We start from the raw sequence: 19802 nt of genomic DNA, 5'->3' as shown, positions 1-19802 counted from the left end.
GGACAGTAGACTAAGTCAGTGTAGATGTTTTTGCTTGTTCGTGTGCTGGGTTTTATGTTCAAAATGATAAAAATCTCTTCTTATACATAAACTTTTCAATCCATATTTTTTACAAATTGCCTTTAAGTTTTAAAGTTAAATGTTAATAACAGAAGGATTGTAAAATGCTCTAATAATAGTGCGAATATTAAAAAGTAAAAGATAAACTCTGGGGGAGGAAAGAAATGGCGTAAATGATAGAGGCTCTGTTCATCCTTCTGGAGACCAAATCGAAAACTATGAAGGAAACAAGGAGCAGCAGCAAGGAAAAATCACCTGCTATCTAGAGGAACAAGATATCCAACTAGGGAGAAATCCAAGAAATCAACCTGCAACAATAGGCAGGACGCGGTGAGCACGCAGGGCTGCTGGGTCTCAAGCAGCTGAGTGAGACGGAAGCTGCTGCGGCAGTGGCAGCAGCAGACGCCTCTAAAAGGGGCTGCTCTCTCTGAGCACCAGTGCCCATTCGGCTGTGTGCAAGGGGTACCAGGGACTTATAAGAAGACATTATCGGAATGAGGGCCAAGGTGAGACTCACTCTATACAGAAGTACCAGCAGTATCCATTGTTCCCTGTTGACCTCTCCCCCTTCCCGGTGCGCTGGACACAGCACCGCCACAGTCGTGACATCATCAAAATGGATAACAGAGACAGCTCCACCCAGAGGATTCCCTGAAACTCCGCCTCCCCCAACTCGCAACCCCACCCAAGCCACATCCAGATACAGCCTCAGCAAGTCAGGTGACCCTTGCTGAGCAGCGCCTGGGCTCACACTGGAAGCAGCTGGCCTTGGTTTCAGGTGTGGCATTTGAGGTAACTATAAGCACGGCATCCGTGGATTACTTGCTGAATCTTAACAGGCGACCCTGGAGAGATAGAGGCTTGGGCTAAATTTGGCCTACAGCTGAACCCCTCTCAGAACTGTGCCACTGGACACCTACTTTACAAATACACACTAATAAGACCGGGACACTGAGGAGCTTTGCCTAGTACACAGGAACAGACACGGAAAGGCAGCCAAAGAAGCAGAAACCATGTGAGAGAACAGAACAGATCCAGATATAATGGAGTCAAGTAATCTAACAGATGCAGAGTTCAAAACACTGGTTATAAAGATACTACACTTTTGGGAAGTGTAGATAAATTCAGCAAAGAGATAAAAAACATAAAAATGGAAATGCAAATTACAAAAGGGAACCAGGCTGAAATGAAGAATACATTATCTGAAATGAGAAGTATATTAAGTGGAATAAACAAAGGAATAAACAAAGTGAATAAAGGATCAAATGCCCTATCCAGAGTACAGGAAAGCCAAGGACACACAATCGGAATGGCAAAAGATGAGATGCCAAGACTACAAAAATAATTTAAGTAGCATATGGGACACTATTAAGGGTCCAAATATCCGTCTGATCGGCATACCTGAAGAAAATCAAGATGTTGAACAGCTGTTTGAAGAAATAATGATGGAAAACTTCCCTAACCTGGTGAAGGAAATGCACATAAAACCCCAGGAAACTCAGAGAATTCCAAAAAACAGGGATCCAAAGAGGCCCACACCAAGACACATCATAATTAAAATGCCAAAGGTTAAATACAAAGAAAGAATATTAAAAGCAGCAAGAGAAAAGCAGATAGTTACTTACACGGGAACACCCATAAGACTGGCAGCTGATTTCTCAAAAGAAACTATGCAGGACAGAAGGGCTTGGCACAAAATATTTGATGTGATGAAAACCCAGGATCTACAACCAAGGATACGTTACCCAGCAAAGCTATCATTTAGAGTTGAAGGACAGATAAAGAGCTTCCTGGACAAAAATAAATGAAAGGAATTTATCACCACCAAGCCAGTTTTACAGGAAATGTTGGAGGGACTTCTTTAAGAAGGAAAAAAAAACATGTATCAAAAACAGGAATAAAGAATGGTAACAATTACATTCCTATCAATAAGTACCTCAAATGGAAAAGAATTAAGTGCTCCAACTAAAAGAGTAGATGAATGGAAAGGAAAACAAGACCCCTAAAGTTGCCTACAAGAGACTCACTTCAGATTAAAAGACACACAGATTAAAAGGAAGGAGATGGAAAAAGATGTTGCTTTGACAGACCTAGAAGGTATTTAAGTCAGACAGACTATGGACCTAGAAGGTATTTAAGTCAGACAGTGAAATCACTGTATGATTTCACTTATAAGCCAAATCTAAGGAATAAAAAGAACAATCTAAACAAAAACAGACTCACAAATATAGTGGACAATTTGGTGATGGATAAATGCGAGTGGGGTTTGGGGGCCTGGGAGAATGGGATGAAGGGTTAAAGAAGTACAAATTAGTAGCTGATGGATGGTCACAGGGATGGAGACAGAGCATAGAGAATGCAATTAGCATTAATACGTTGGCTAGGTGGAGGGTCAGGGGAGGGAGGGAGCAATTGGAAGGACCGTGTTACGAACTACACAGGTGTCTAACCAATGTATTGTATACGTGAAACTAATTAAAATAAATAAATTTAGAAAAAAATTAAAATAAAAAATAAAAAAAGATCAACTCTGATACTTTTAAATTTGTCCTTCAAATTCTTCCAAGCAATGTAGAGAAAGAATAATTTATGCTTATGTAGTACCATAAGCAAGATATGGCAAAAGTCAAACAGTTAAAAAAAGAAAGAAAACTCAAGACTTGAGAAAGTTAATACTAAGAAGGATGACCACATAAAAAAAAGTATTTAACTTCATGAAAAAAATCCTTTCGTAATACATTATACCAAAATCATTTTTAGTGAATATATAACCAATCATTAACTGAGTTAAAATAACTCTAAAAGTGTTGTGGATAGAGTAAGGTAAGTTTAAGAGGCAGCAGTGTCCAAGCAAAATATAATGCAAACCACATATATAATTTTAAGTTGTCTACTAGCCACATTAAGGAAAAAATAAACAGGTAATTAATTTTATTTAACCCAATATATCCAAAATATTATCAATTCAACATGTGTTATTTAAAAAATTACTAATGAGCTATTTTATTATTTTTTGTACTGAATTCAAACTCCAGTGGGTATTTCACATTTAGCGCACATCTCAATTCAAACTAGCCACATTTCAAGTGCTCAATAACCACATATATCTTGTGGGTACCATATTAGACAACACAGGTCTAAGAAATGGCTTGAGAAAACAGGCATATATGTACATTTGGGTAAAGAGATTAAGTATGATAATCTGAAAGTATCTAAAATCAATAGTAATATATACACAATATCATAATTTGTAATATAATTGTTAATCCCAGTACAAGAGGCCTCTCTGAACAGTAATCAAAGGAAAATTTATTAGAGAACATTTTCTTCAGAGTATAGAAAGAAAAAGAAATGAACTAAGTTCTTTTTTGCCAAACAATCCCCAAACTTCTCTACATGTAGTACCATATAACTCCTCTAGAACAGCAGCTTTATGACAACTACATTCAAAGTACAATACCCAATAAAAATATCTTTCAATTTCCCCATAATTTTACACACTTCTTCATCTATTTGTATAACCTTCCCTTTTACTATCATGTTCAGTATCATTCTGTTGGAAACTAAAGTAAAACTAACTCACATGGAAGCTTTAAGAATGGGTTTTAAGATGTCTGAAAAGGGAGTTTAAAATATAAAGCACTAATTTAAATAGAGCCAAAGTCTTAAGAAATACATTTGCATTTGGAAGGGAAAAACAGAGAAAGGGTAGGGGTAGAGGAAGGACACTTAATTTGGCAGGGATTAGGAGGAAAACAAGTGTTGCTAAAGAAGGTTAGGAGTGAAATAACAGACCTCTATTAAGAAAGGGTGGTCCAGCCTTCCATTCAAACCAACTTTTTGGCACAGCAACCAACAAAGACCCTCTCTTTCCAATTTCCTAGGGGATATAGGTGTCAAGTCTTCCTGTGTGTTGGGTGGAAGGTTAGTAAGGAGAAAAGATGTTGACAACTTTTTCCCCACTCATAAAAAGTGGCATAATCAAAGCCTACATTAGAGATGCCTTCCAAGCCAAGGAGATTTAGTAAAATTAGACTAGAATAACATCTAATCTTATCAACTCACGAAATTTCTTAAACGTAGAGAAAAATCTCTTGCCATCTGACTTACGTTTTCAAAGGGTAATTCTTACAGCTGCATCAGTAACAGACTATAGAGATAAGGATAAAAGCAGGGAAATCAGTTAGCAAGCTGCTGCAATTACCCAGCAAGAGATGAGGGTGGCTACGAAAACAGTAAAAAATGGCTGAATTCTGGGTATGTTTTAAAGGTAGAGCCAACGACTTCCCAATGGAAAGAATAAGTGTGGGATGTGAGCCCAACAGAATCGTGACTCTAAGGTTTCTGGCCTGAGCAACTTGAAGCTGCCAACAACTGAGAAGAGGAAGGCTACGTATGTAGGTGGAGCAGGTATGGGAGGGCAGATTTGGAAGGGAAGAGCAACATCCCATTTTAGACATGCTGAGTTTGAGATATATAACAGTGATTCAAGTGGAAATACTGGATAGGCAAATAGATATACAAATCTCAAGTTCAGGAGAGTAGTCTGAAGTCGAGAAATAAATTTGAGAGTCATCAACATTTTGAAGGTATTCAAAGCCATGAAGGAGTGAAGGTAGTGAGGGTACAGAAGATAATCAAGGACTGAGTCCTGAAATATTCCAATGATAGAGATGGGCAAAAAGGAGATATACCAAGAAAGATTGAGGAGCAGCAGCCAAGGAGTTTTGAGCAAAACCAAGGGTATGTGGTATCCTAAGAGGCAAATGAAACAAGTATATCAAAGAAGGAGAAAAACTTTTATGAAATGGATACTGATCACATAAGACAAAAAACTAATTATGAGATTTAACAATGTCATTGTTAGGAGACATAAACAAACGCAATCTTCATACAATGGGAGGGGCAAAAGCCTGACAGAAATAGGCTTGAGAGAGAACATGAGAAAACAACTAACTAGAACAAGTGCATTTAGACACTGCTTTAAGGGGGTCTGTGGCAATGGAAATCAAGAGTGATCAAGAGGAAATATTTTTATGAGTAAAATAAAAGCATGTTTGCATGTGCGTGGGAATGATCCAGAAGAGAAGGAAGAAATGATGAGGTGCAAAAAGGGGGGAGAATTACTACATCAGTGCCCAGAGTATATGAAAGGGGATGGAATCTGATGTATTAACCAGAGTAACTGTGAGTCAGATCAGTAGGTTCACAGATATGGTGGTGGAGTCTGTAAATGTTCTTTTGACTGCTTCTATTTTCTCAATGAAGTAGAAAGCAGGTCCATCAACTGAGAATGAACATGAGGAAGAGAGCTGAAAGTCTGAGGAGAAAGGTAAGAGGATAAGTCACCTAGGAGTGGGGAAACTGAATAAACTAAGGAACAGACTGTGACTGCCAGACTAAGTGCCTGCGGTGTCTTACCATGAATTTAAAGTGAAAGTGGTCATATTTTTCTTCAGTCATTTGCAGCCGCACTGGTGCAGACGTGAAATTCTCAGACCATTTGATTTACCTAAGGTGCAGGTTTTGCCAAGTAAATACGAAGAAGAAAGGAGAAGGAGTTGAGGGCATATTAAAGGCAATGAATGGAATAACTGATCACTAGGTAATGAATGCACACTAGGTAAGGAAGAATGGTAATCAAGGGGGCAAGAGACAGTGAAAAGAGAACAGAATCTGTGGACTGGACATTTTAATGACAGTAAAAGACTGAGTTGGAATACCAGGTGAAATGAGCTGAAAATATAGATGGTGGTCAGAGAGGGGGTTGCATGAATTGAAAATCATGGAGGGGTTTGATTTATTGGTAATAACAAGGCAAAAGATATGACCATGGCATGAATGGCTGAGATAGGGCAGAGAGCAAGATCATTAGAGAAATTTTAGAATTTAAGAGGCCACAGTATTAGAAGAACCATAGGTGATATATGTTAAAATTATCAAGAATTAAAAGAAATATAGTGTTAGCAAGAATGACAGTAAACTAGGAGCTAAAATAGTCAAGAAAAGATAAGGAGTAACCCAGGGTGAAGCAGATGACAGCAAACATTAAGGTTTATGGACAATATAATCTGTTAACAGATGAGTTTTAGGAAAGAGAGGAGAATAAGACACCTGCTTCATTTCCAGGCTCAGTAGAACCAGTCTTCCTCTTCGCCTCTTATTCAAGGAGGTCAGAATGAGAAATGTAGTCTTAAATCTCAGTGTATTCGACACCCCACCGACCCTGGATATTGGCATATAAGAAAAAAATGAAAAACTTAATAGCCAACATGTAAGAGGGCTACAGAGAAACCAGTGTCCTCAAGTAGAAAGTAGAGGAACTGTTCAGGGGAAAAAAAACAAGGATACAGGAAATTTTGCTGAAGACGGAGAAGAGTGAAAAGATAGGAATTGTTCAGAACACTGCAAGGATTAAAGTGTGAGATGTGAAGTGTCACCTGGGAGATTGGAGGTGACAACATAAAAAGGGATAAAGAATATAATAAGATGAGTCCTGATGGACTTTAGGCAAGGGATAGCGTCAAAGCTGGGAGTATTGTAGAGGGAAATGAGGGAGCAGAAGCTCCCTTTCAATAAAACAAAGGGCTTGCAAGGAAAGTGTAATGTATTTGTTGGAGAATTTTTTTTAACTAATAAAATAAAGAGTTTAGAACAGTGCCTACCATCTAACGAGCACTCTAAGAAAAACTTTCATTAGCTAATCAAATGTAAAATATAATTATTGGAGCAAAAAAAGAGATTTATCTCACCTTTTCCTTTCCTCAGCTAAATGAGTTCCCCAAGTGATTTCCAGGAAAACTAGTGCCAAAATGGACTCAAAACTCATTTGAGAAAAAGTAGAAGTCTTAGAAGTCAACTTCTATGTAGTGTCCATCAATCTCACAAAATTGACACTCCTTAAAAAAAATATTACCGCCAGTCCTTGAACTCATTTCTCCATCCAGCCAACTTCAATGGTAAAAAACTGATTCATTCAAAAAGCATATATTGAGCACCTATTATTTAACAAATACGATTCCCAGAACCCGGGATATATCAGGAACAGACACCCTACCCTAGTAGATAGAGATCAACAATTGGAGAGAGGGGCCTGCATTTTAATGTAAATAGTCGGGGTAGGCTTATTAAGAAAGATATCATCTGAACAAAGATCTGAAGAAGATGAAATAGCTATGTGTTGGAAAAGTGTTCTCCAGGCAGAGGGAACAGCTAGGGCAAAGGTTCTAAGGCCTTTTCATTTAGTTCTTGCCACTACCTGGCAATAATTTTATTAATTTATTTTTCTATTTCTTCTCTTCAAGCCTCTAATCCTACTCTCTACTCCACTTCAGCAGTGGATGATAATAATAGCTAACATTTATCAAATGTTTACCACATACCAAAGCATTGCTCTAAGTGTTTTAAAAAGATTAAATAATTTAATCCTCACCACAGATCTATGAAATGGGTGCTACCATTGCTTCAAGATGAGAGTTAGCAAGTAGCAGAGGCCTGAAGCAGCATGGGTAATAAGTCTCATCTACTAGAAAACTTAACATTCAGCACAAACTGCCTCAAGTTTTCTCATCTCTAATACATAGAACCTCTCAAGGTACACATTTAATAACTATGAAAGCTACTATTATAATGTCTTCGTGCCATTTTTCCAATCATTTTCTAGACTGAATGGTCTTTACCTACAATCTCCACTTATTACTACCTTCCTTAACCTCACCCAATTTGATTGACATTCCCAGTTACATTCCCAGTCTACTGAAATCGCTCTGATGTCGTTAGTGATTATCACACCACAAGCCAAAGGGTTTAACTATTCTCATTCTCCTTGAATGTTGTGTTAGACTATGCCAATTACTTTTCTTAAAATAGAAGCAATACCATGCTGGATCTCCTATCCCTATCTGACTTCTCTCTCCTGGAAAGTCTCTTTGTTTTCTGAGACTTATTCTTTTCCATGTTCCTCCACCTCTCCAATTGTTTCTTTAATAATACTTTTTTTCACTTCTACCCTTTAAAGGTAGAGATCCCAAAAGTGCTTCTCTCTGTTAACTCAGTTTCCCTTAAGGTTCATTCATCCAATAAATATTGAACACTTTCTCTCTCTACCAGGCCCTGTATGGGTTGCTCTGGGTAGATCAGTAAACAGAACAGACTAGGAAAAAAAAAAAAAATTCTATGCTACCAAGACACGCAAAACCATCTTCTCCTAAGTACTATTTTAAACACATCACTCTCCCGACTTAAAAAAATAAAAGAAAATAAAACCTTGCGATGATCTCCCCTCTTACCAACGGTATATAAATTTCTCTGCCTTAGTTCAAAACACTCCATAATCATTTTCCATCATACCTATTCAGGTGCATTTTCCATTACTCTTGGATTCAAAAAAATTCGAGGAAGGCTAATCCTTTGATTTCCCCCTCAAACACATTACCTGTGTTTCCAGCTGCTCAAGTAACTACTGAAAACTATGTCCAGTACCTAGACATAAAAAACATGTATTGAATAAATAGTTAAGTGTTCAAAAATGGATGTTTTTTTATTCTTTCAAATGTATAAAATAGTGAACACTTACATAGGGCTTTCTATGTGCCCAACACTATTCCAAGCACTTTACATACCTTACCTCATTTATGCCACACAATAATCCTAATATCTCCTTCCTACAACTGAGGAAGCTGAGGCCCAGACAGGGTAAAGTACCTTGCTCTAGATCTGACAAGTTTTAAGTGGCAGAGCCAAGATTCACACTGAGACAGTCTGGTATATTCACAGTAGAAACAATAATAAAAACAGGGAGAGTTCAAAGGGCTTGCATGAAAAACTATTGAAAAAACAAAACTATGGAAAACTATGTTCAACTAAGAAAAGTCATTTAAGTTAGTCCTTTACTCCAAATACTGAAGAGCAATATTTCCTTTAATATCAAGTTAAATTTTACTAGAATTTAGTAGTATATAATAAAAAGCACACTCTATAAACACAAACACATCATATGTTATTCACAGTTCTCCAAAGCTGCTGAAAATATTTGCTAGGCATGACAAAAGAATACATGGTGACACCTGACAACAAATGTTCTTCTATTAGCATGCCTATATTAAAGCATTTTACTGCCCTACTTGTTTTCATCAGGATCAAAACAGATTTGAATACAATGTAGGGAAAGTATCCACCTTAAAGAAAGAAAACTATTTTTCTGGAAGCAAAATTCACATCTAGAACAAGGTCCAGTATAACAGATTTTAGTAAAAGCAAGAAATTCTAAAAAAGTTCAACTAAGCATCTAACTTATTTGGGTACTCTTCAACCTATCACCAACTCTATGGCTAAAAGACCTTTTAAAAGGTTTCTGAGGATTCATTTAGTGAATTCATGAAGGTATTTTATAACTGATTACATAAATTAAAATGAAAGGCAGAAGTTTTTCCACAAAAAAATGTTTTAGAATAATGTAACCTTAACATGTGAGCAGATGGGGAGTATCATACCTATCATTTTATCTTTCCCCTTTCCCTCTGGCAGAGTTTAAGAAAAAAAAAATTGTCAGGTCTTGAGCTGGAGAGATTAAAATGCATAAACCAAAAGGGACACTCGTTTGACTTTCTAAAGTACTGACAGCATAACTCAGAAAAACTAAGGTATGCAGCCAAAGGCAGCAAAGGAGCCAATGCCATGAATGCCTTAGGCAAAAATACGCAGTAGCCATTATTAGAATTTGAAGTCTTCCCTCTTTCTATCTGCCTCTCCTCCCTTTTCCTGGGTTTACAACGCATCTACCTCCTGCTACCCAAGGCACCCCCAAAGCCACTCACACAAAATAAAATCCCTCCCAAGAATCGTATGAATGAAAAATATGTAAAGCATTAATAATTTGAGATTAATTCAAGTTATTAAAACTCAGGAGAGATTTTTGGAATGGGGAGACATTTTCTCCTCTCCCCACCACCACAAACCATAACACTTATAAGTGGCTCCTCATTCCAAGGGATTAAATGATAATTTCTTGGGGGAAAAGAATGGATTAGCAGCTATCATTGAAGATATTCTCAAATACTATGCTATGTATTTGACATTTACTTCCCTCTCACATACACTGTGTGGCAATGAGAGAGATGCATAAATCCTTTTCAAGACTCTCCTGCACAAAGGAGATCTTGAGTCAATCTTAAATCCAAAATTAACACATTAAAGCCTCTGGAAAACAGCCCGCCAAGAAGAGGGCAATAGCTTTCTATTCTAGTGACCATATTAAATAGTGCACATCACCAGCCAAATAAAGAGGTAAAAAATGTCAAAAATAGCTGTCACAGAATTAAGAAGGTCTTAGGAAGGGAGGAATGTCAATGAAAAACAGATTATTTCCCAATAATATTCTATATTACATCATTGTCTTTATCCTTACTATTATTTCCCAAGTATCTAAAAAGCGCATGGTGTTATGGTAGGTCATACTTTTTATAATAAGACACAAAAATGACTGTTAAATTAAGATAAATTTAATGCTGAAGTTGTAAGCACCTAAGCTTGAGATGTTTTAACTCAACGGTAAGAATTCTTGAGATCCACATGCCAAATACTATGGAGAGTGGAGAGGGAATACATGTCATATTGAAGGAAGCAGGAAGAGATTATTATTTCCACACTAACATCTCTTAGATTGCCCCATACCTCTATGGACTAGACGTTAATTTTTCATCTACTATTTACAAAGCCAGAAGCAAGAAATCTATTTTTCTCTCTTGCTTTAAGAAAAAATGTGAAATTTTCCTTTGCAAAAAAAAGAAAGCATGCTATCCAGAAATATACAATAGATGAAGAAAGTTGGCTTAACGAAGAGTCAAAAAAACAAAACAAGGAAAAGAATAACTTCAAAAGTCTCAGAACTTAAAAAAATACAAATATGGCTGCTGTTTAACTAGATCTGTTTTTAATAATACCTTTGCAAAACAAGGTCTATCAAAATAAGTTAAAGACCAAACTTTCATTTAATAATGTCTCTACATTTTTCTCTGGCCTGCTGACCTAACCTTATCATTCCTTAAGGGAGCCTGAAGCTGACAATATTTAGTGCCCTATTTCATCAGAATTTCTTCTGCTCTAATCAGGTCATCATTACGTTTTAAAGATCCTAATAATACATCCCAGTTATAAGCTTTTCAAATGTAAGGTTCCTAATACCCCTTCTGAAATAATACACACATAAGGAGATGAGGCACAAATCTCTCTTTTATAAATGAAATACGTTCCATCTCTTACTATAATAAATAAAATTTTCTTTATTTTCCTAACTCTTATTCCCCAGTGATTATCTAAAACAATTTGAAAACAGAAAAAAAAAAAAACTATTTGAAAACACTAGAAGCTATTTTCTATAGAAATTTTCTGAGATTGTTGTTTGAGTAATCATACATCACTTCCTTTCCAAAAGCTGGGTTTAGATAACGAATTGCAGTTTACTATCAAAGACAAATAGACCACATTTCCTCAGTTCTCTATTCTCCAAAACCTTGATGTCATTTCTTTAGGTAAGGGACTAAAGAGAATATGGAATCAATTAGCTGCCAAATCCTACAGAATTTCCACACTAACATCTCTTAGATTGCCCCATACCTCTATGGCCTAGACGTTAATTTTTCACACCCAAAATATGCTGCACACTACTGAAAAAGCAATCTTTCTAAAAAGCACTTTTATTATGTCATCTCCTCTCCCACCACCACTACCAACCTCTAATGACTCCTTATTGCTTGGCAGATCAAATCTGACTGGACAATGAATACACCTTTCATAATCCAGATCTACCCTACTATACCAACTTCTCTGACACCATTTCCTAGAAACTAACACCTTATTCTACTGGGAGCAGACTCCTTACGCCCCTCTCACATCACACTGGTCCCACCAATAAGTGTTTGCTCAGGCTTCCATCCACACATGTAATGCATGGCATGATTTCCTTTGGAGATGCTCTGCCTATGCAGATAGTACATATCCTTTAATCCTACTTTCTCCAGGAAGCCCCATTCCTAGAACTTTAGTCTGAAGATACCCCTACAGTAGCATACTGGACTCAGACTATATGTACCACACATTATTTGGATAATGCTTTAGATAATGCTATGTATATTATGAAAGTATACCCACCAAGATAATAAACTCTTAGAGAGGCCAGGCCATTTCCTAAGAAGTGAGTCTCTAATAAAAGTACTTGAAGGTTATTTGACAAGCTGACTAATCCTGATTTAAAAAATCAAGATATTTTATGTCAAAAGAGTTCTAGTACAAATGAAAGAATGTGATGACTAGGATTTGCTTCAAAATAATCTAGGTCCAAGGGAGGAGGACAAGGAGTAAAATAAGTGCGGAAATAAATGAACCCAGATTGTCTATGAATTGATAATCTTTGAAGTGACAGCTACGTAGAGGTTCGTGTCTACTTTTATACTTGCTTTAAAATTTTCACATTAATAAGTTCATTTTTTTAAGTACGAATAAGCTCTTCATTTAAAATGACAAAAACAAAATACACTAACATTTTCTTTAACCAACAAATACCTAGGCTCCCAGTTAGAGTAAAAAAAAAAGATTCTGGAAAAATTTAATTTTGCAGGGAACTTGCATGATCCTAATTCTTATCCAAGAATTAATAAAAATTAGCTAGAGGGGAAAAATCTAATGAAAACAGAGGGGATCTCCATCAAAAAAAATTAATCTTACCACTAAAAGCAATATTGACTATATTTCAAATTCTCAATCAATTACAGAACTCACAAAAGGGTCCACCCAAACAACTGCTGAAAACCAAAAACACTGGGAAAAAATCATAAGCAAAATATGAAAAGCAGAAAAAAAAAAGTTGCTACAAATCAGCCAGTGTTATTTCAGGAAATTCACAATCTGAACATATCTAGTGCCCTTAACAGGGAATGAATTAGTAGGTTCTTAAATAATCAGAAAAAGGGGTCAAATATGTGGTGACAGAAGGAAATCTAACTGTGGGAGGTGAACATACAATGCAATATACATATGACTTCCTGTTGAATTGTACACTTGAAACTTACCGGATTTTCTTAACCAATGCCACCATAATAATAATTAAAAAATAATAATCAGAAAAATTAGCACTTCCTCTTTATTCCAAGGACTGCAAAACATGCTTAGAAATTTCAGATATTTGGCTTAAAGACAATGTATCTTTTTGTTGCTGGTAAGGAATGATCCCTCCCTTTGATATTTCAGTCTATAGCTACTTTTCAAAATTCAATCACTACAATTTCCCCTACAACATTATTCACTAATTCCTTTCAAAAGCAGTAATACAACACCAACTATCTTAAAATGTTGGCATTTTATTCTAATTACGCTGCTTTTTTGTCTCGAGTTTTTTTGTTCCGAACTGGTTTGACACATATACATAAACCAATCTGATTATTCTTATTTCCCCTTCTCTAATTTTCTCTAAATACTCAAGAGGTAAGATTTTAGTTACCATAACTAAAAAAAAATATTTGATTTTTGAACAGATAGCAGACACATACACATATACAAATAGCAAGGTTTATCCTAATAGCAATCCATCATCTGCCCATCGCCCAAAGCAATTAAAGTTTAAAACAGGACAATTCTCTTGTATAAACAGTTTAGAAACCATTCTCACAAACTCCTTATAAAAAAACTCATTTCAAGTTGCCTTATATTTGTACTATCTTTAACGTTGTTTTCCTAGCAAGTAAAAATCATCATCTTCTTTTTTGTGGTATGTAATTTTTCTCTACTAGTAGAAGAAAAACTCTGCTATGGGAAAGCTAACCGAAGGGGCCAAAACAGTGCTGGAATTTTCTTTTCTATAAACTACTTTCTGATTAAAAAATAAAAGAATCATACTATGAAAAAGAAATGTGACAAATTCCACTGGATTATATTACTACACTTGAAAAAGTTGACATTTACTGCACAATCTTTTCTAATAAAGACCACATAACGAGATTAAAAACATTCTGAAAAAGTTCTTTCAGAAAACCATTAACCATGTGATTAAAAAGTCCCACTTCTTTCCTTGCATCACTAGATAATTCAGTAAATTATGCTATCTTTATCATTTGTGTACTCTCAACCTTTGAAATATACATATATCACTATCTTCAAAATATCAGGGATATTGCTACATTTTGTATAAGAATGAACATCTGCAGATTTTTCCTGTTATCTGAGGTAACATAAAAATTTTTAAATCTCAGAATGTGTTAACAGGTTTCATCCAATACATGCTATTCCAGTGGGATGAAAACCATTTACAAGTTCCACTTAGAGTAAGAAATCCTTTGAGAAAAGTATGTAGTACATTCTAGTTATTCTATTTCTAGAACACAAAAAATCTCTATAACCTATTTCCCCCCGTTTTTCTTTGGAACCAACTGAGCAGAATGTAACTTCCTTCACAAAAAGTCAAGACAGTACTGTACTTAATGACAGAAAGCAAACTAAATTTTCAGCAGAGGCTGAAGTTTCCACAAATTAAAACTTTTTATTTGAGTTGGTCTATAAAAATAATATAACACTAAGTTAAAATAGATTCAATCAAGTATTATTTGCAGGCACAAAAATAAAAATAAAAAATAAAAAACATTAAAATGAAGAGTGTAGCTTTACCTTAAAACCAGAAGTTGGAAAGGAGAGAAAGGGAAGACTTCTAAAAATCATACTGCTTAAACTGAGAAGATATTTTTTCATTCTATCAAGTATGTAAAGTCATTTTTAAAATAAATATCCCCTAATGCAAGGAGTTCATCTTTAAGCAACACCCTCTTTCTTTTACACAGTAATGAGCTGCAGGTTATCATTAGTGCTCCCAAGTTAAGGTTGAGGGCATTACAAAACAATTTTCTTGCATTTTGCCATTTGCTTATAACTGTCTCATACTAATAATATTAAAGATTTGTCTACATTTTACGAAAACAAATTTTATATTACGTCAACTTTAAGTAATTCATGTTCAAAAACCTTTCTATAGAAATAATCTATTCATTTGAAAAATTCAACAATTGAACTTGGCATAAAGTATTTAAATCTATCAAAATAAAAAAACCCACAGAATTATGAAGCTGCAATGTTCATAATGTTACATCTACAAACTTAAAGCATACAAAAATATTTTGAAATCTCAGCTCCTTATTTCCTGTCAAAATGTCAAAGAACTTTAGATATCTTTAGATGAACTAAAGATCCCAAAGGGGATTCATTTTGACTTTAGAGTGCTGAAAGTAAGAATTTTATGATTGCAGGAAAAAAAGTATGGAGTAGAGAAATTACCTGAGAATATACTTACTGAGGCAAAAAAACAACAAAACTTTACTAAAGATGTATTAAAATCATATACCCTCTTCTGCCAGACAAACAGTTCTCTCCCAGAACATACTGCTTTCAATTCACCCAAGTATGACTGCCAAGGGCTTCTAAACCTGTGTGTTAGGCTTGTTCAAAGTAGAAAGCTCCTCCACCAGTGTATCACAAAGAAAAATGAAATACATTTTTTACTTAAGAGTAAAGATCAATTGTATTAAAAACATTCCTACCGATAAATTAAATGTAAGTAACAATTTTTTAAAAACCTCAAGTTATAACTTTGGACAGGTCTGCTATATATTGCTTCCCATTCTTAGAAGAGTAGGGATTTATTAAATTTCTCCAAACTTGGGCTTAAGTGGCGAAAAGGAAAAAGTTTTATAAAAAGCTTTTCTAACCTCAGTTTACATTTGACAAAACAAACTATTTATCACAATCGGGTAACTACAGGTAAAATATGTAAAAATCACAATAATGTGCAAAAGTGATTAAAAGGGTAACTGTATCTGTATTTACACTTGAGGTATTACTACTTTTGCAAATAAGAGGTACATTGCTGCATGAGATTGCTACTATGACTTTTAACATTTTCACATATACCTTAAGAACATAATGTCTTATTTATGTTTAAATTTGAGATGTATCTGATCTATGTAATCCTATTTGCTTTCTGGTGATTATTTTACAGGGGTCTGATTACAGCAAAGGCTCCTTCATCTCATTATGCCATCAGTCTGTATATTTCAATTTAGATTCCACCAAAACAATCATAAGCCATCTTACTTCTAGTTTTCTGCTTTTTAACGTAGATAATTGACAGTGAGTGCCACCAAATGCATGTATGTGCACATTGTCATTTCCTTCCATCAGCCCTCTTTTCTATAGAAAAAATGCAGAATTTAATTTTGGAGAAAAAAATATCTATTTTTGTTTTGCATACATACCCAATTGGGTTTTCAAAAGAAAACCATTTAGACACCTACCATTCTAGAAAGGTTAAAGGAGATAACTTCCTGAATCCAAAATAGTAAGCGAGTATGATATTAGCTAGAGAGGAAATTTCCAGTCAAACCATATGTCATTAATTAATCTGAACAGCAATATAACTCAGTCAATAATCAATTCTCAATAATGAAAGGAATCTGTAACCCACCTATAACCTGCACATAATCAAAATAACACTTGTATTTGCTTGTGGAATTCACGGGTGAGTTTGGTTGTGTGCCAGATTTATCTTATTTTGAAATGCTTAGGCCAATACATTTGTTAGTATAATCAGTGCCCACATTAAGTGTCCTGGGGAAAGGCAATTCAGAAGAACGCACAGTAGCATGGATAAACCGGTCCAAAATGAAACGGAAAAACAAAACCCTTTCAACAGAGCGAATAATGCCCAGATCACTGAAAGCAAAATGAAAAGGTCTCTCTCCTGAGTAGCCTAAATAAACGCTCTTCACTCAGAACGTTTAATAAGTACCCTACCTCACTTCATTCACTTCCCAACTTCTTGACTTTCCAGGGGCCAACGCGGGGCGCCCCGTTTTCTTCTGGAAGTATATGTCGAAAGAATCTGTATAGGAAAGAGGGAAGGAACAGACAATTCCCAAGAAAGCTGTGAACAGGTGGGACAGAACCAGCAGCAGCATAATCTAGATACTTAAGGGGCCGCTTTTAAAATGACAGATGTGGTTAAAGGCAAAGACTGCACATCGGCTGAAGCTCTACTGTGGCAGACTAGGGGCTGATGGCAAGCACGAGAAGGGGGCAAAGGCTAACTCCAGAATAGTAGCAGTGGAGCAAATAACAAGCAGCAGGACGAGTGGGCAATGAGCAGCGGGATTCATGAGCAGCAGCGACACGGGTCAGAGTGGAAGTGATGGCTTTGGTCTTGGGAGACGGGGCCACTGGGAAAGGACGTCAGAGACGGGAAACGGGGCTGTGAAAACAAGGAGTCCTGAGACCTAAGAATCCTGCCCCAACAAAAATGTAGGGGGGAGAGCTGAAGACGAAAAGCCGCCTCGGCTCCCCAATTGAAGAAATTTTCGAAGGAGCCAGCGCTCGCCGCCGCGCTGCCTTCTGCCCCGCTCCCCTTTCCTGGTGGTGACTGCTGTGGCGTAGAGGGGAGCGGGAGGAAGAGGAGCAGGAAGACCAAGAAAGAGGAGGGTGAAGATGAGGCGGGGGGTGGGGAAAGAGGGGGGTGCGGCCTGCACAATCCCAGCGAAGCCTCCGCTCTCTCGTAGCCGGTCAGCCCCGGGTTTCCCCTAAGCCCAGCCCCGCATAGACTCACCCGCCTGACTTGCCTCGCTTTTCCCTTAGCCGTCTCCACGCGCTGCCGCGTCCTCACAAGAGACCACTGGACGAGTGTCGGGGAAAAAACTCCTCAGAACCGGGCCTGATTGCTTCAGTGAGTCCGACCTTTACGGCTGAGAGAGAGACTCTCAGCTTTCGGTGGGTTCCACAGCCAGACGGGCCACCATCTTACATTAGGGTAAGACTCCTCCGGCTTCCCGTGCGCAGGCGCACGCCGATCCGGCAGGGAGGGGCGGGGGAGGGGCGGAAGGAGCGGAGGGCGGCTCCACCCGCGGCACCCTGGGAGTTGTAGTTTTCCGAGGGTAACCGCTCAGCTGCTAGCCGGGAGTTGAAGTTCTCACTCCTAGGGCAGATGGGATCGCACACCTCACGTGGCTGCTACAGACCACTGCCTTTCTTCATGTTTTGCTTCCTTCTCTACCCGCGTGTGCTGTTCCGCTGTCATTTGGTCGGCGCTCTTCGTTAGCGGTTGCGTTTCCTTGGTTTTGCTCAAATATGGGATACCAAAACTCGGGGCGAGCTTAACCAATTTGGGAGGAGCGGAGAATGTCTCTTCTCTGTCCCGCCCACTATAGAGATTAAAGGGGGCAGGGTAGAGTCAGGTTGGGAAGGTAGGAGGAGCGCAGGATCCGACCTAGGGTGAGAGTTTTGATACTGAATAGGCGTCTGTTTGCGAAAAGTGAGCGTTAACTCCTTTCCTGTGTTTGCGCATTTTGGAGTCGGCACCCTTGATGCCATCCTCACCATTAATCTCCACCGAAGACATATCCCAAATCGTCCTGCACAAGAGAACTGAAGACCCATGCACTTACAAAAACGTGTTTCTGGTGATACAAATTTGAGAACATTATGTGGACTTTGGTGCCAGTTAGGTTTCCAGGCTGCACAGCCCTGCGCACGAAGTTTACAAAGTCCTCACACAGCAGGACATCCCAAAACCGTAAGAATGCACCCGCAATCCCTTTGAGCGCCAAGTCACAAAAATCATTTTCCCGGTTCCTCCCTCTTGCCTCCTAGAATTCTGGTGAAAGTGGCGCTCGGAACCAGTCGTTTTCATTTGTTGCGTGTGTTCTTCCATTCATACAACAAATGCTCGTTGAGCTCCTGTGTACCAGGCACTGCTCTCTAAACATGGGAAGCTTTCGGTGAGCAAAACACAAAATTCCCTGTTTCCATTCTAGGAATTCCTATATCTATTCTAACGTGTGTTGGGGTGAGGGAAAAGCGAGAGAAGGCGATTTTTAAAATATATGATTAAAATGCATAATATTTCATAAGTGATGGAAAAACTTTAAAACAGGGAAGGGGAATAGGAAAAAGGGTTGCAATTTTAAATCTGAGGACCTAATCTCATAGTGAGAAGCCTTCATTTCATTATTTTTTTAATACATTAGTTCTTTGTGTTTCAGTTTCTTCACCATCAAGCTTAGAGACAATTATTTGGTGAAAAACTTAAAAGGTAATAAATTCATAATTTACCGTAAATTTCAAATTATAGGATCATAAAATTAGCAAGGAAACTTGGGAAATCATTTGGATTCACATTTAGGTAACTGTCTAAATGTTCAGTATAGGAAACATGTATTTTTTTAAATGTATGTTTTTTTATATTACCGATTTTATAGTGGAACATAAACAAAGTAATGAAAAGAACAAAATAGAAAAAATCCTTTCCATTATTAAAGATTAGAAGCATCACATTAAGAACAAGGAGGATTCTTCATTATCATTTAATTCAGTGGTTCATAGCCTTATTTATCCAAAACACCTTTTTTTGGTAAAAAGTATTTTCATAACATCTCCTTTATTAGCCTAAAATAAAATTCATAGATAGTATAACCTACCTACATATATGATATTGTTTTAAATCAAAATAATGCCTTATATAATATTAAAAGTACAAAGAAAGTAATTTTTAACACGATAATTTGTGTTTTAATATATAAACGCTCAGGTATGACAGTTCTAGAAAATATAGAAAGTCATCACTTGCTGGCACTTATAAATAAAATCCCCATGAATGTGAAAGCTACAAATGCCAACTGACACAGATATGATGTTTTGGCCATCTCCGGTGGACAACACTA

The 19802-nt window shown here is 37.0% G+C and overlaps 1 protein-coding gene across 9 annotated transcripts in view; it reads right to left on the bottom strand.

Annotated features, from left to right (window-relative positions):
• CNOT4 (CCR4-NOT transcription complex subunit 4) overlaps positions 1–17927 on the bottom strand; it is a 127213-nt gene extending 109286 nt beyond the window's left edge. For 3 of the 9 annotated variants that reach the window (XM_039860855.1, XM_039860857.1, XM_039860858.1), the window contains exon 1: positions 17693–17906. The gene's annotated coding sequence lies outside the window, so the exon portion shown is untranslated. Of the gene's footprint in view, positions 1–16887; positions 16976–17692 lie in introns of all 9 variants that reach the window. The other 6 variants (XM_039860853.1, XM_039860859.1, XM_039860852.1 and 3 more) reach the window with 5 other exon arrangements.
• Positions 17928–19802: the final 1875 nt, after the last annotated feature.

The sequence above is a fragment of the Pteropus medius genome, unplaced genomic scaffold (genome assembly GCF_902729225.1).
Source record: "Pteropus medius unplaced genomic scaffold, Ma_sr-lr_union100, whole genome shotgun sequence".
Classification (NCBI taxonomy): Eukaryota; Metazoa; Chordata; class Mammalia; order Chiroptera; family Pteropodidae; genus Pteropus; species Pteropus medius.
This window is presented reverse-complemented; position numbering and strand designations above follow the sequence as displayed.